Source organism: Procambarus clarkii, chromosome 56 (assembly GCF_040958095.1).
Source record: "Procambarus clarkii isolate CNS0578487 chromosome 56, FALCON_Pclarkii_2.0, whole genome shotgun sequence".
Lineage (NCBI taxonomy): Eukaryota > Metazoa > Arthropoda > Malacostraca > Decapoda > Cambaridae > Procambarus > Procambarus clarkii.
The window spans coordinates 35,196,782-35,210,060 of NC_091205.1; positions in this window are offsets into that span (position 1 = coordinate 35,196,782).

Below are 13,279 nucleotides of genomic sequence, written 5' to 3' on the forward strand. Positions count from 1 at the left end.
CTGCATCACTCTCTTGAGCCTCTGCATCCCTCTCTGGATCCTCAGCATCCCTCTCTTGAGCCTTTTGCAGCACTCTCTTGAGCCTCAGCATCATTCTCTTGAGCCTCTGCATCCCTCTCTTAAGCCTCTACATCATTCTCTTGAGCCACTGCATCACTCTCTTGATCCTCTGCATCACTTTCCAAAGCCTCTGAATCACTCTCTTGAGCCTCTGCATCCCTCTCTTGAGCCACTGCATCCCCTTTTTAAGCCTCTGCATCATTCTCTTATGCCTCTGCATCACTCTCTTTAGCCTCTGCATCCTTCTCTTCAGCCTTTGCATTCCTCTCTTAAGCCTCTGCATCACTCCCTTGATCTTCTGCATCCCTCTCTTAAGCCCCTGCATCATTCTCTTGAGCCCCTGCATCATTCTCTTGAGCCTCTGCATCCCTCTCTTAAGCCTCTATATCATTCTCTTGTGCCTCTGCATCACTCTCTTAAGCCTCTGCATCCCTCTCTTGATCCCCTGCATCACTCTCTTGAGCCTCTGCATCACTCTCTTGAGGTCTCTGCATTACTCTCCTAAGCCTCTGAATCCCTCTCTTGAGCCTCTGCAACACTCTCTCGAGACTCTGCATCACTCTCTTAAGCCTCTGCATCCCTCTCTTGAGCCTCTGCATCTATCTCAAGAGCCTCTACATCCCTCTCTTGTGCCTCTGCATCCCTCACTTGAGCCTCTGCATCCCTCTCTTGAGGCTCTGCATCCCTCTCTTGAGCCTCTGCATCCCTTTCTTGAGCCTCTGCATCCCTCGTTTAAGCCTCTGCATCACTCTCTTAAGCCTCTGCATCACTCTCTTAAGCCTCTGAATCACTCTTTTGAACCTCTGCATCACACTCTTGAGCCTTTGCATCTCTCTCAAGTGCCGCTGCATCTTTCTCTTTTGCCTCTGCATCCCTCACTTTAGCCTCTGCATCCCTCTCTTGAGCCTCTGCATCCCTCTCTTGAGCCTATTCATCTCTCTCTTAAGCCTCTGCATCACTCTCTTGAGCCTTTGCCTCACTCTCTTGAGCCTCTGCATCCCTCTCTTAAACCTCTGCAACACTCTCTTCAGCCTCTGCATCACTCTCTTAAGCCTCTGCGTCCCTCTCTTGAGCCTCTGCATCACTCTCTCGAACCGCTGCATCACTCTCTTAAGCCTCAGTATCCCTCTCTTGAGCCTCTGCATCCCTCTCTTAAGCCTCTGCATCACTCTCTTAAGCCACTGCATCACTCTCATAAGCCTCTGAATCTTTCTCTTGAGCCTCTGCATCCCTCTCTTGAACTCCTGCATCCCTCTCATGAGCCACTTCATCCCTCTCTTCAGCCTCTGCATCCCTCTCTTGAGCCTCTGCATCAATCTCAAGAGCCTCTACATCCCTCTCTTGTGCCTCTGCATCCCTCACTTGAGCCTCTGCATCCCTCTCTTGAGGCTCTGCATCCCTCTCTTGAGCCTCTGCATCCCTCTCTTGAGCCTCTGCATCCCTCGTTTAAACCTCTGCATCACTCTCTTAATCCTCTGCATCACTCTCTTAAGCCTCTGAATCACTCTCTTGAACCTCTGCATCACTCTCTTGAGCCTTTGCATCACTCTCAAGTGCCTCTGCATCCTTCTCTTTTGCTTCTGCATCCCTCTCATGAGCCTCTGCATCACTCTCAAGTGCCTCTGCATCTTTCTCTTGTGCCTCTGCATCCCTCACTTTAGCCTCTGCATCCCTCTCTTGAGCCTCTGCATCCCTCTCTTGAGCCTTTGCACCACTCTCTTAAGCCTCTGCATCACTCTCGTAAGCCTCTGCATCACTCTTGTAAACCTCTGAATCACTCTCTTCAGCCTCTCTATCACTCTCTTGAGCCCCTGCATCCCTCTATTGAGCCTCTAGATCACTTTCGTGAGCCTCTGCATCACACTCTTAAGCCTCTGCTTCACTCTTTCGAGCTTCTGCATCACTTTCGTAAGCCTCATAAATTAAGCCATCAAAAGGCATTCATAAATTCGAACCTTGAGCCTTATTTTGGAGCCAAATTCTTACTCTCTGCAAGTATTCGCAGTTTAAAATTACGACTTTTTATACTGAAAATATGCCAATTACTGAGAGCGGCAATAGGTGACATTTTGCCCAACCTCCCCCCCCCCTGCAGTTTTCAAAATATCCCAAACATCCTAAATTAGAAGCTTGAGCCATATTTTGGAGCCAAATTCGGGCTCTCTGCACGTATTAGCAGTCTGAAATTACGTCTTTTTATACGGAAAAAATGCCAATTACTGAGAGCGGCGATGGGTCACATTTTGCCCAAACCCTGCCTGCAGTTTTCAAAATATCCCTAGCATCCCCAATTCGACCCTTGAGCCATATTTTGGAGCCAAATTCTGGCTCTCTGCACATATTCACAGATTGAAATTACGATATTTTATACCGAAAATATGTTAGTTACTGAGAGCAGCGATGGGTCATATTTTGCCCAAACACCCCCCCCCCCCCCCCCTGCACTTTTCAAAATATCCCAAACATCCAAAATTCGACCCTTGAGCCATATTTTCTAGCCGAATTCTGGATTTCTGCACGTATTCGCAGTTTGAAAAACGACTTTTTATACCGAAAGTATGCCAATTACTGAAAGCGACGATAGATCACATTTTGCCCAAACCCACCATTCAGATTTCAAAAAATCCCAAGCATCTCAAATTCGACCCTTGAGCTATATTTTTGGAGCCAAATTCTGGCTTTCTGCACATATTCGCAGGTTGAAATTACGACATTTTATACCAAAAATATGTCAATTACTGAAAGCATCGATGGATCATATTTCGCCCATACCCGCCCCCCCCCCTGTAGTTTTCAAAATATCCCAAACATCCCAAATTCGACGCTTGAGACATATTTTGAAGCCAAATTCGGGCTCTCTGCACGTATTCGCAGTTTGAAATTACGTCTTTTTATACCGAAAATATGCCATTTACTGAGAGCGACGATGGATCAGATTTTGCCCAAACCCTCCCTGCAGTTTTCAAAATATAGCAAACATCCCAAATTCGACGCTTGAGTCATATTTTGGAGCCAACTTCTGGCTCTCTGCACATATTCGCAGGTTGAAATTACGACATTTTATACCGAAAATATGTCAATTACTGAAAGCATTGATGGGTCACATTTCGCACAAACCCCCCCCCCCCTCCCTGCAGTTTTCAAAATATCCCAAACATCACAAATTCGACGCTTGAGCCATATTTTGGAGCCAAATTTGGGCTCTCTTCACGTATTCGCAGTTTGAAATTACGTCTTTTTATACCGAAAATATGCCAATTACTGAGAGCAGCGATGGGTCACATTTTGCCCAAAGCCTCCCTGCAGTTTCCAAAATATCCCAAACATCCCAAATTCAACGCTTGAGCCATAATTTGGAGCCAAATTCTGCCTCTCTGCACGTATTCGCAGTTTGAAATTACGACTTTTTATACCGAAAATATGCCAATTAATGAGAGCGGCGATTGATCACATTTTTCCAAAACCTTCCTTGCAGTTTTCGAAATATCCCAAACATCCCAAATTCGACCCTTGAGAATTATTTTGGAGCTAAATTCTGGCTCTCTGAACGTATTCGCAGTTTGAAATTACGACTTTTTATACCGAAAACATGACAATTACTGAGAGCGGCGATGGATCACATTTTGCCCAAACCCTCCCTGCAGTTTTCAAAATAACCCAAACATCCCAAATTCGGCGCTTGAGCCATATTTCCGAGCAAAACTCGGGGTTTCTGCACGTGTTCGCAGTTTGAAATTATTTCATTTTCTACCGAAAATATGCAAATTACTGATTGCGACGATGGGTCACATTTTGCCCAAACCCCCCTGCAGTTTTCAAAATATCCCAATCATCCCAAATTCGACCTATGACCTATATTTTGGAGCCAAATTCTGGCTCTCTGCACGTATTCGCAGTTTGAAATTACGACATTTTATCCCGAAAATATGCCAATTACTGAGTGCGGCGATGGATCACATTTTGCATAAAGCCGTCCCTGCTGTTTTCAAAATATCCCAAACATCCCAAATTCGACGCTTGAGCCATATTTCGGAGCCAAATTCTGGCTCTCTGCACATATTCGCAGTTTGAAATTACGACTTTTTGTACCGATACTATGTGAATTACTGAGAGAGGCGATAGGTCACATTTTGCCAATACCCCTTCCTTGTAGTTTTCAAAATATCCCAATCATCCCAAATTCGACCATTGAGAATTATTTTGGAACCAAATTCTGGCTCTCTGCAAGTATTCGCAGTTTGAAATTACGACTTTTTATCCCAAACATCCCAAATTTGACGCTTGAAAATATGCGAATTACTGAAAGAAGCGATGGGTCACATTTTGCCCAAACCCCCCTGCAGTTTGCAAAATATCCCAAGCATGCCAAGTTCGACCTTTGGACCATATTTTGGAGCCAAATTCTGGCTTTCAGCGCTTATTCGCTCTTTAAAATTACGACTTTTTATACCGAAAAGGGCGATGGATAACATTTTGCCCAAACCCTCCCTGCAGTTTTCAAAATATCCAAACATTCCATATACGACGCTTGAGCCATATTTTCGAGCCAAATTCGGGCTCTCTGCACGTATTCACTGTTTGAAATTACGACTTTTTATACCGAAAATATGCCAATTACTGAAAGTGGCGATGGATCACTTTTTGCACAAACCCTCCCTGCAGTTTCTAAAATATAACAAACATCACAAATTCAACGCTTGAGCCATAATTTGGAGCCAAATTCTGGCTCTCAGCACGTATTCGCATTTTGAAATTACGAATTTTTATACCGAAAATATGCCAATTAATGAGAGCGGCGATGGATCACATTTTTCCAAAACCTTCCTTGCAGTTTTCGAAATATCCCAAACATCCCAAATTCGACCCTTGAGAATTATTTTGGAGCTAAATTTTGGCTCTCTGAACGTATTCGCAGTTTGAAATTACGACTTTTTATACCGTAAACATGACAATTACTGAAAGCGGCGATGGACAACATTTTGCCCAAACCCTCCCTGCAGTTTTCAAAATATCCCAAACATCCCAAATTCGGCGCTTGAGTCATATTTTCGAGCAAAACTCGGGGTTTCTGCACGTGTTCGCAGTTTGAAATTATTTCATTTTCTACCGAAAATATGCCAATTACTGATTGCGACGATGGGTCACATTTTGCTCAAACCCCCCTGCAGTTTTCAAAATATCCCAAACATCCCAAATTCGACCTATGACCTATATTTTGGAGCCAAATTCTGGCTCTCTGCACGTATTCGCAGTTTGAAATTACGACATTTTTGACCGAAAATATGCCAATTACTGAGTGCGGCGATGGATCACATTTTGCATAAAGCCGTCCCTGCAGTTTTCAAAATATCCCAAACATCCCAAATTCGACCCTGGAGCTTTATTTTGGAGTCAAATTCTGGCTCTCTGCACGAAATCGCAGTTTGAAATTACGACTTTTTATACTGAATATATGCCAATTACTGAAAGCAGCGATGCGTCACATTTTGCCCAAACCCCCTTGCTGTTTTCAAATATCCCAAACATCCCAAATTAGACCCTTGAGCCATATTTTGGAGCCAAATTATGGCTCTCTGCACGTATTCGCAGTTTGAAATTATGACTTTTTATACTGAAAATATGCCAATTACGGGAAGCGGCGATGGATCACATTATGCCCAAACCCTCCCTGCAGTTATAAAAATATCCCAACCATAACAAATTCTACCCTTGAGTCATGTTTTCTAGCCGAATTCTGGATTTCTGCACGTATTCGCAGTTTGAAAAACGACATTTTATACCGAAAATATGCCAATTACTGAAAGCGACGATAGATAACATTTTGCACAAACCCACCATTCAGTTTTCAAAAAATCCCAAACATCCCAAATTCGACCCTTGAGCCATATTTTGGAGCCAAATTCTGGCTCCCTGCACATATTTGCAGGTTGAAATTACGATATTTTATACCGAAAATATGTCAATTACTGAAAGCAGCGATGGGTCACATTTCGCTAAACCCCCCACCCCCCTGCAGTTTTCAAAATATCCCAAACATCCCAAATTCGACGCTTGAGCCATATTTTGGAGCCAAATTCGTGCTCTCTGCACGTATTCGCAGTTTTAAATTATGTCATTTTAAACCGAAAATATGCCAATTACTAAGAGCGGCGATGGGTCACATTTTGCCCAAACCCCCCTGCAGTTTTCAAAATATCCCAAACATCCCAAATTCGACGCTTGAGCCATATTTTGGAGCCAAATTCGGGCTCTCTGCTCGTATTCGCAGTTTGAAATTATGTCATTTTATACCGAAAATATGCCAATTACTGAAAGCGGCGATGGATCACATTTTGCCCAAACCCTCCCTGCAGTTTTCAAAATATCCCAAACATCCCAAATTCGACGCTTGAGCCATATTTTGGAGCCAAATTTGGGGTCTCTGCACGTGTTCGCAGTATGAAATTATTTAATTTTATACCGAAAATATGCCAATTACTGAGTGCGGCGATGGATCACATTTTGCCCTGGCCATCCCTACAGTTTTCAAAATATCCCAAACATCCCCAATTCGACTCTTGAGCCATATTTTCGAGCCAAATTCGGGCTCTCTGCACGTATTCACTGTTTGAACTTACGACTTTTTATACCGAAAATATGCCAATTACTGAAAGCGGCGATGGATCACATTTTGCCCAAACCCTCCCTGCAGTTTCCAAAATATCCCAAACATCCCAAATTCAACGCTTGAGCCATAATTTGGAGCCAAATTATGGCTGTCTGCACGTATTCGCAGTTTGAAATTACGACTTTTTATACCGAAAATATGCCAATTACTGAAAGCGGCGATGGATCACATTTTGCCCAAACCCTCCTTGCAGTTTCCAAAATATCCTAAACATCCCAAATTCAACACTTGAGATATAATTTGGAGCCAAATTCTGGCTCTGCACGTATTCACAGTTTGAAATTGCGAATTTTTATACCGAAAATATGCCAATTAATGAGAGCGGCGATGGATCACATTTTTCACAAACCTTCCCTGCAGTTTTCGAAATATCCCAAACATCCCAAATTCGAACCTTGAGCCATATTTTGGAGCCAAATTCTGGCTCTCTGCATGTATTCGCTTTTTGAAATTACGACTTTTCATTCCGAAAATATGCCAATTACTGAAAGCGGCGATGGATCACATTTTGCCCAAACCCTCCATTCAATTTCCAAAATATCCCAAACATCCCAAATTCAACGCTTGAGCCATATTTTGTAGCCAAATTCTAGCTCTCTGCAAATATTCGCAGTTTGAAATTACGACTTTTTATACCGAAAATATGCCAATTACTGAGAGCCGCGATGGATCACATTTTGCCCAAACCTGCACGCAAACCTGTAGTTTTCAAAATATCCCAAACATCCCAAATTCGACCCTTGAGAATTATTTTGGAGCTAAATTCTGGCTCTCTGCACGTATTCGCAGTTTGAATTTAAGACATTTAAGAATTTAAGAATCCCAAACATCCCAAATTAGACGTTTGAAAATAAGCCAATTAATGAAAGCAGCGATGGGTCACTTTTTGCCCAAACCCTCCGGCAGTTTGCAAAATATCCCAAACATCCCAAATTCGACCCATGAGCTATATTTTGGAGCCAAATTCTGGCTCTCTGCACGTATTCGCTGTTTGAAATTACGACATTTTATAACGAAAACATGACAATTACTAAAAGCGGCAATGGATCACATTTTGCCAAACCCTCTCTGCAGTTTTCAATATATCCCAAACATCCCAAATTCGACGCTTGAGCCATATTTTGGAGCCACATTTGGGCTCTCTGCACGTATTCGCAGTTTGAAATTACGTCATTTTATACCGAAAATATGCCAATTACTGCGAGCAACGACCTGTCACATTTTGCCCAAACCCCCCTGCAGTTTTCAAAATTTCCCAAGCATCCCTAATTCAACCCTTGAGCCAAATTTTGGAGCCTAATTGTGGCTCTCTGCACATATTCGCAGATTGAAATTACGACTTTTTGTACCGATACTATGTGAATTACTGAGAGCAGCGATAGGTCACATTTTGCCCATACCCCTTCCTTGTAGTTTTTAAAATATCCCAATCATCCCAAATTCGACCATTGAGAATTATTTTGGAGCCAAATTCTGGCTCTCTGCAAGTATTCGCAGTCTGAAATAACGACTTTTTATCACAAACATCCCAAATTTGACGCTTGAAAATATGCCAGTTACTGAAAGAAGCGATGGGTCACATTTTGCCCAAACCCCCCTGCAGTTTGCAAAATATCCCAAACATGCCAAATTCGACCTTTGAACCATATTTTGAAGCCAAATTCTGGCTTTTTGCGCTTATTCGCTGTTTGAAATTACGACTTTTTATACCGAAAACATGACAATTACTGAAAGCAACGATGGACAACATTTTGCCCAAACCCTCCCTGCAGTTTTCAAAATATCCCAAACATCCCAAGGTCGACGCTTGACCCATATTTTCGAGCCAAATTCGGGCTCTCTGCACGTATTCACTGTTTGAAATTACGACTTTTTATACCGAAAATATGCCAATTACTGAGAGCCGCGATGGATCACATTTTGCCCAAACCTGCACGCAAACCTGTAGTTTTCAAAATATCCCAAACATCCCAAATTCGACCCTTGAGAATTATTTTGGAGCTAAATTCTGGCTCTCTGCACGTATTCGCAGTTTGAATTTAAGACTTCTTATCCCAAACATCCCAAATTAGACGTTTGAAAATAAGCCAATTAATGAAAGCAGCGATGGGTCACTTTTTGCCCAAACCCTCCGGCAGTTTGCAAAATATCCCAAACATCCCAAATTCGACCCATGAGCTATATTTTGGAGCCAAATTCTGGCTCTCTGCACGTATTCGCTGTTTGAAATTACGACATTTTATAACGAAAACATGACAATTACTGAAAGCGGCAATGGATCACATTTTGCCAAACCCTCTCTGCAGTTTTCAATATATCCCAAACATCCCAAATTCGACGCTTGAGCCATATTTTGGAGCCACATTCGGGCTCTCTGCACGTATTCGCAGTTTGAAATTACGTCATTTTATACCGAAAATATGCCAATTACTGCGAGCAACGACGTGTCACATTTTGCCCAAACCCCCCTGCAATTTTCAAAATTTCCCAAGCATCCCTAATTCAACCCTTGAGCCAAATTTTGGAGCCTAATTGTGGCTCTCTGCACATATTCGCAGATTGAAATTACGACTTTTTGTACCGATACTATGTGAATTACTGAGAGCAGCGATAGGTCACATTTTGCCCATACCCCTTCCTTGTAGTTTTTAAAATATCCCAATCATCCCAAATTCGACAATTGAGAATTATTTTGGAGCCAAATTCTGGCTCTCTGCAAGTATTCGCAGTCTGAAATAACGACTTTTTATCACAAACATCCCAAATTTGACGCTTGAAAATATGCCAATTACTGAAAGAAGCGATGGGTCACATTTTGCCCAAACCCCCCTGCAGTTTGCAAAATATCCCAAACATGCCAAATTCGACCTTTGAACCATATTTTGAAGCCAAATTCTGGCTTTTTGCGCTTATTCGCTGTTTGAAATTACGACTTTTTATACCGAAAACATGACAATTACTGAAAGCGGCGATGGACAACATTTTGCCCAAACCCTCCCTGCAGTTTTCAAAATATCTCAAACATCCCAAATTCGACGCTTGACCCATATTTTCGAGCCAAATTCGGGCTCTCTGCACGTATTCACTGTTTGAAATTACGACTTTTTATACCGAAAATATGCCAATTACTGAAAGCGGCGATAGGTCACATTTTGCCCATACCCCTTCCTTGTAGTTTTCAAAATATCCCAATCATCCCAAATTCGACTACTGAGAATTATTTTGGAGCCAAATTCTGGCTCTCTGCAAGTATTTGCAGTCTGAAATACCGACTTTTTATCACAAACATCCCAAATTTGACGATTGAAAATATGCCAATTACTGAAAGAAGCGATGGGTCACATTTTGCCCAAACCCCCCTGCAGTTTGCAAAATATCCCAAACATGCCAAATTCGACCTTTGAACCATATTTTGAAGCCAAATTCTGGCTTTTTGCGCTTATTCGCTGTTTAAAATTACGACTTTTTATACCGAAAACATGACAATTACTGAAAGCGGCGATGGACAACATTTTGCCCAAACCCTCCCTGCAGTTTTCAAAATATCCCAAACATCCCAAATTCGACGCTTGACCCATATTTTCGAGCCAAATTCGGGCTCTCGGCACGTATTCACTGTTTGAAATTACGACTTTTTATACCGAAAATATGCCAATTACTGAAAGCGGCGATGGATCACATTTTGCCCAAACCCTCCCAGCAGTTTCCAAAATATCCCAAACATCCCAAGTTCAACGCTTGAGCCATAATTTGGAGCCAAATTCTGGCTCTCTGCACGTATTCGCAGTTTGAAATTACGACTTTTTGTACTGAAAATATGCCAATTACTGAGAGCGGCGATGGATCACATTTTGCCCAAACCTTCCCTGCAGTTTTCGAAATATCCCAAACATTCCAAATTTGACCCTTGAGAATTATTTTGGAGCTAAATTCTGGCTCTCTGAACGCATTCGCAGTTTGAAATTACGACTTTTAATACCGAAAACATGACAATTACTGAAAGCGGCGATGGATTACATTTTGCCCAAACCCTCCCTGCAGTTTTTAAAATATCCCAAACATCCCTAATTCGACGCTTGAGCCATATTTTGGAGCCAAATTTGGGGTCTCTGCACGTGTTCGTGGTTTTGGGGTCTCTGCACGTGTTAAGGATATTATCTAATCAATTATGTGTTTGCATCATTTTTATCGTATATTTAATGAATTAATAACAATAAACTGAAAATTTACAAAAACGTGGAAAAAGAGCAAAATATTGCCTAATTCGATGATATTTTGTTTATATCTCATCGAATGATAAAGGGGAAAAGGGGATGATAAACGTCAAAATATTGCTAAATTCGATGATTTTTAGTACGAAACAAAATGCAAGAAAACTTGCTTAAAATGCAATATTATGCGAAAATCTGAGATTTGAAGGCCAAATCACATACCGTGATACTACATGAAATAGTATCGAAATATTGGTAAAAATGAATATATTTACGTAATATCAAACTACATGAAAAACGTGAAAAAGTCACTTTTATACCAAATTTGAGGATTTTGACTTCGAATCATGAAGCGAGGTTTCGTATTATTTAGATCCAAGAAAAGACATTTGGCAATGTTGTTTCCAATACAAATGATAAAAATCAATGTGTTTCATTAGAATTAACTAAAATGTTCCTGATTTTCCGTTTATATTACCGATGGAAGATATACACGTAAAACCGCTCTATTCCGGCTGAAACGTCGATATATGCAATAAAACCGAACTTCTCTCCTTTTCAATATCTTACTCAGGATTTTAACGAGAAACAAATAGATGATTGAAAATAAAGTATTTAAGGTTATTTTCTGATCAATTATGTGTTTGCATAATTTTTATCGTATATTTCATGAATTAATACCAATAAACTGAAAATTCCTAAAAACGTGGAAAAACGGCAAAATATTGCCTAATTCGATGATATTTTATTTAAATCACATAAAGGAAAAGGGGATGATAAAGGTCAAAATATTGCTAAATTCGATGATTTTTAGTACAAAACAAAATGTAAGAAAACTTGCTTAAAATGCAAAATTTGCGAAATTCTGAGATTTGAAGGCAAAATCACATATCGTGATACTACATGAAATAGTATCGAAATATTGGCAAAAACGAATATATTTACGTAATATCAAACTTCATGAAAAACGTGAAAAAGTCGCTATTATACCAAATTAGAGGATTTTAACTTCGAATCATAAAGCGAGGTTTCGTATTATTTAGATCCAAGAAAAGACATTTGACAATATTGTTTCCAATACAAATGATAAAAATCAATGTGTTTCATTAGAATTAACTAAAATGTTCCTGATTTTCCGTTTATATTACCGATGGAAGATGTACACGTAAAACCGCTCTATTTCTGCTGAAACGTCGATATATGCAATAAAAACCGAACTTCTCTCCTTTTCAATATCTTACTCAGGATTTTAACGAGAAACAAATAGTTGATTGAAAATGAAGTATTTAAGGATATTATCTAATCAATTATGTGTTTGCATCATTTTTATCGTATATTTAATGAATTAATAACAATAACTGAATATTCACAAAAACGTGGAAAAACAGCAAAATATTGCTTAATTCGATGATATTTTGTTTATATCACATAAAGGAAAAGGGGATGATAAACGTCAAACTATTGCTGAATTCGATGATTTTTAGTAAGAAACAAAATGCAAGTAAACTTGCTTAAAATGCAATATTATGCGAAAATCTGAGATATGAAGGCCAAATCACATATCGTGATATTACATGAAAAAGTATTGAAATATTGGTTAAAATGAATATATTTACGTAATATCAAACTACATGAAAAACGTGAAAAAGTCATTATTATGCCAAATTTGAGGATTTTAACTTCGAATCATAAAGCGACATTTCGTTTTTTTTAGACCCTAAAAAAAGACGTATAAAGATGTTGCTTCCAATACAAATGATAAAAATCAATGTGTTTTCATTAAAATTAACTAAAATGTTCCTGATTTTCGGTTTAAATTACCGATGGAAGATGTGCACGTAAAACCGTTCTAATCCGGCTGAAACGTCGATATATGCAATAAAAACAGAAGTTCTCCCCTTTTTAATATCTTACTCTGTATTTTAACGAGGAAGAAATAGATGATTGAAAATGAAGTATTTAAGGTTATTTTCTGATAAATTATGTGTTTGCATAATTTTTATCGTATATTTAATGAATTAATAACAATAAACTGAAAATTCACAAAAACGTGGAAAAACGGCAAAATATTACCAAATTCGATGATATTTTGTTTAAATCACATAAAGGAAAAGGGGATGATAAAGGTCAAAATATTGATAAATTCGATGATTTTTAGTACAAAACAAAATGCAAGAAAACTTGCTTAAAAATGCAAAATTTGTGAAATTCTGAAATTTGAAGGCCAAATCACATATCGTGAGAAAACATGAAGTAGTATCGAAATATTGGTAAAAACGAATATATTTACGTAAAATCACACTACATAAATAACGTGAAAAAAGTCACTATATTACCATAT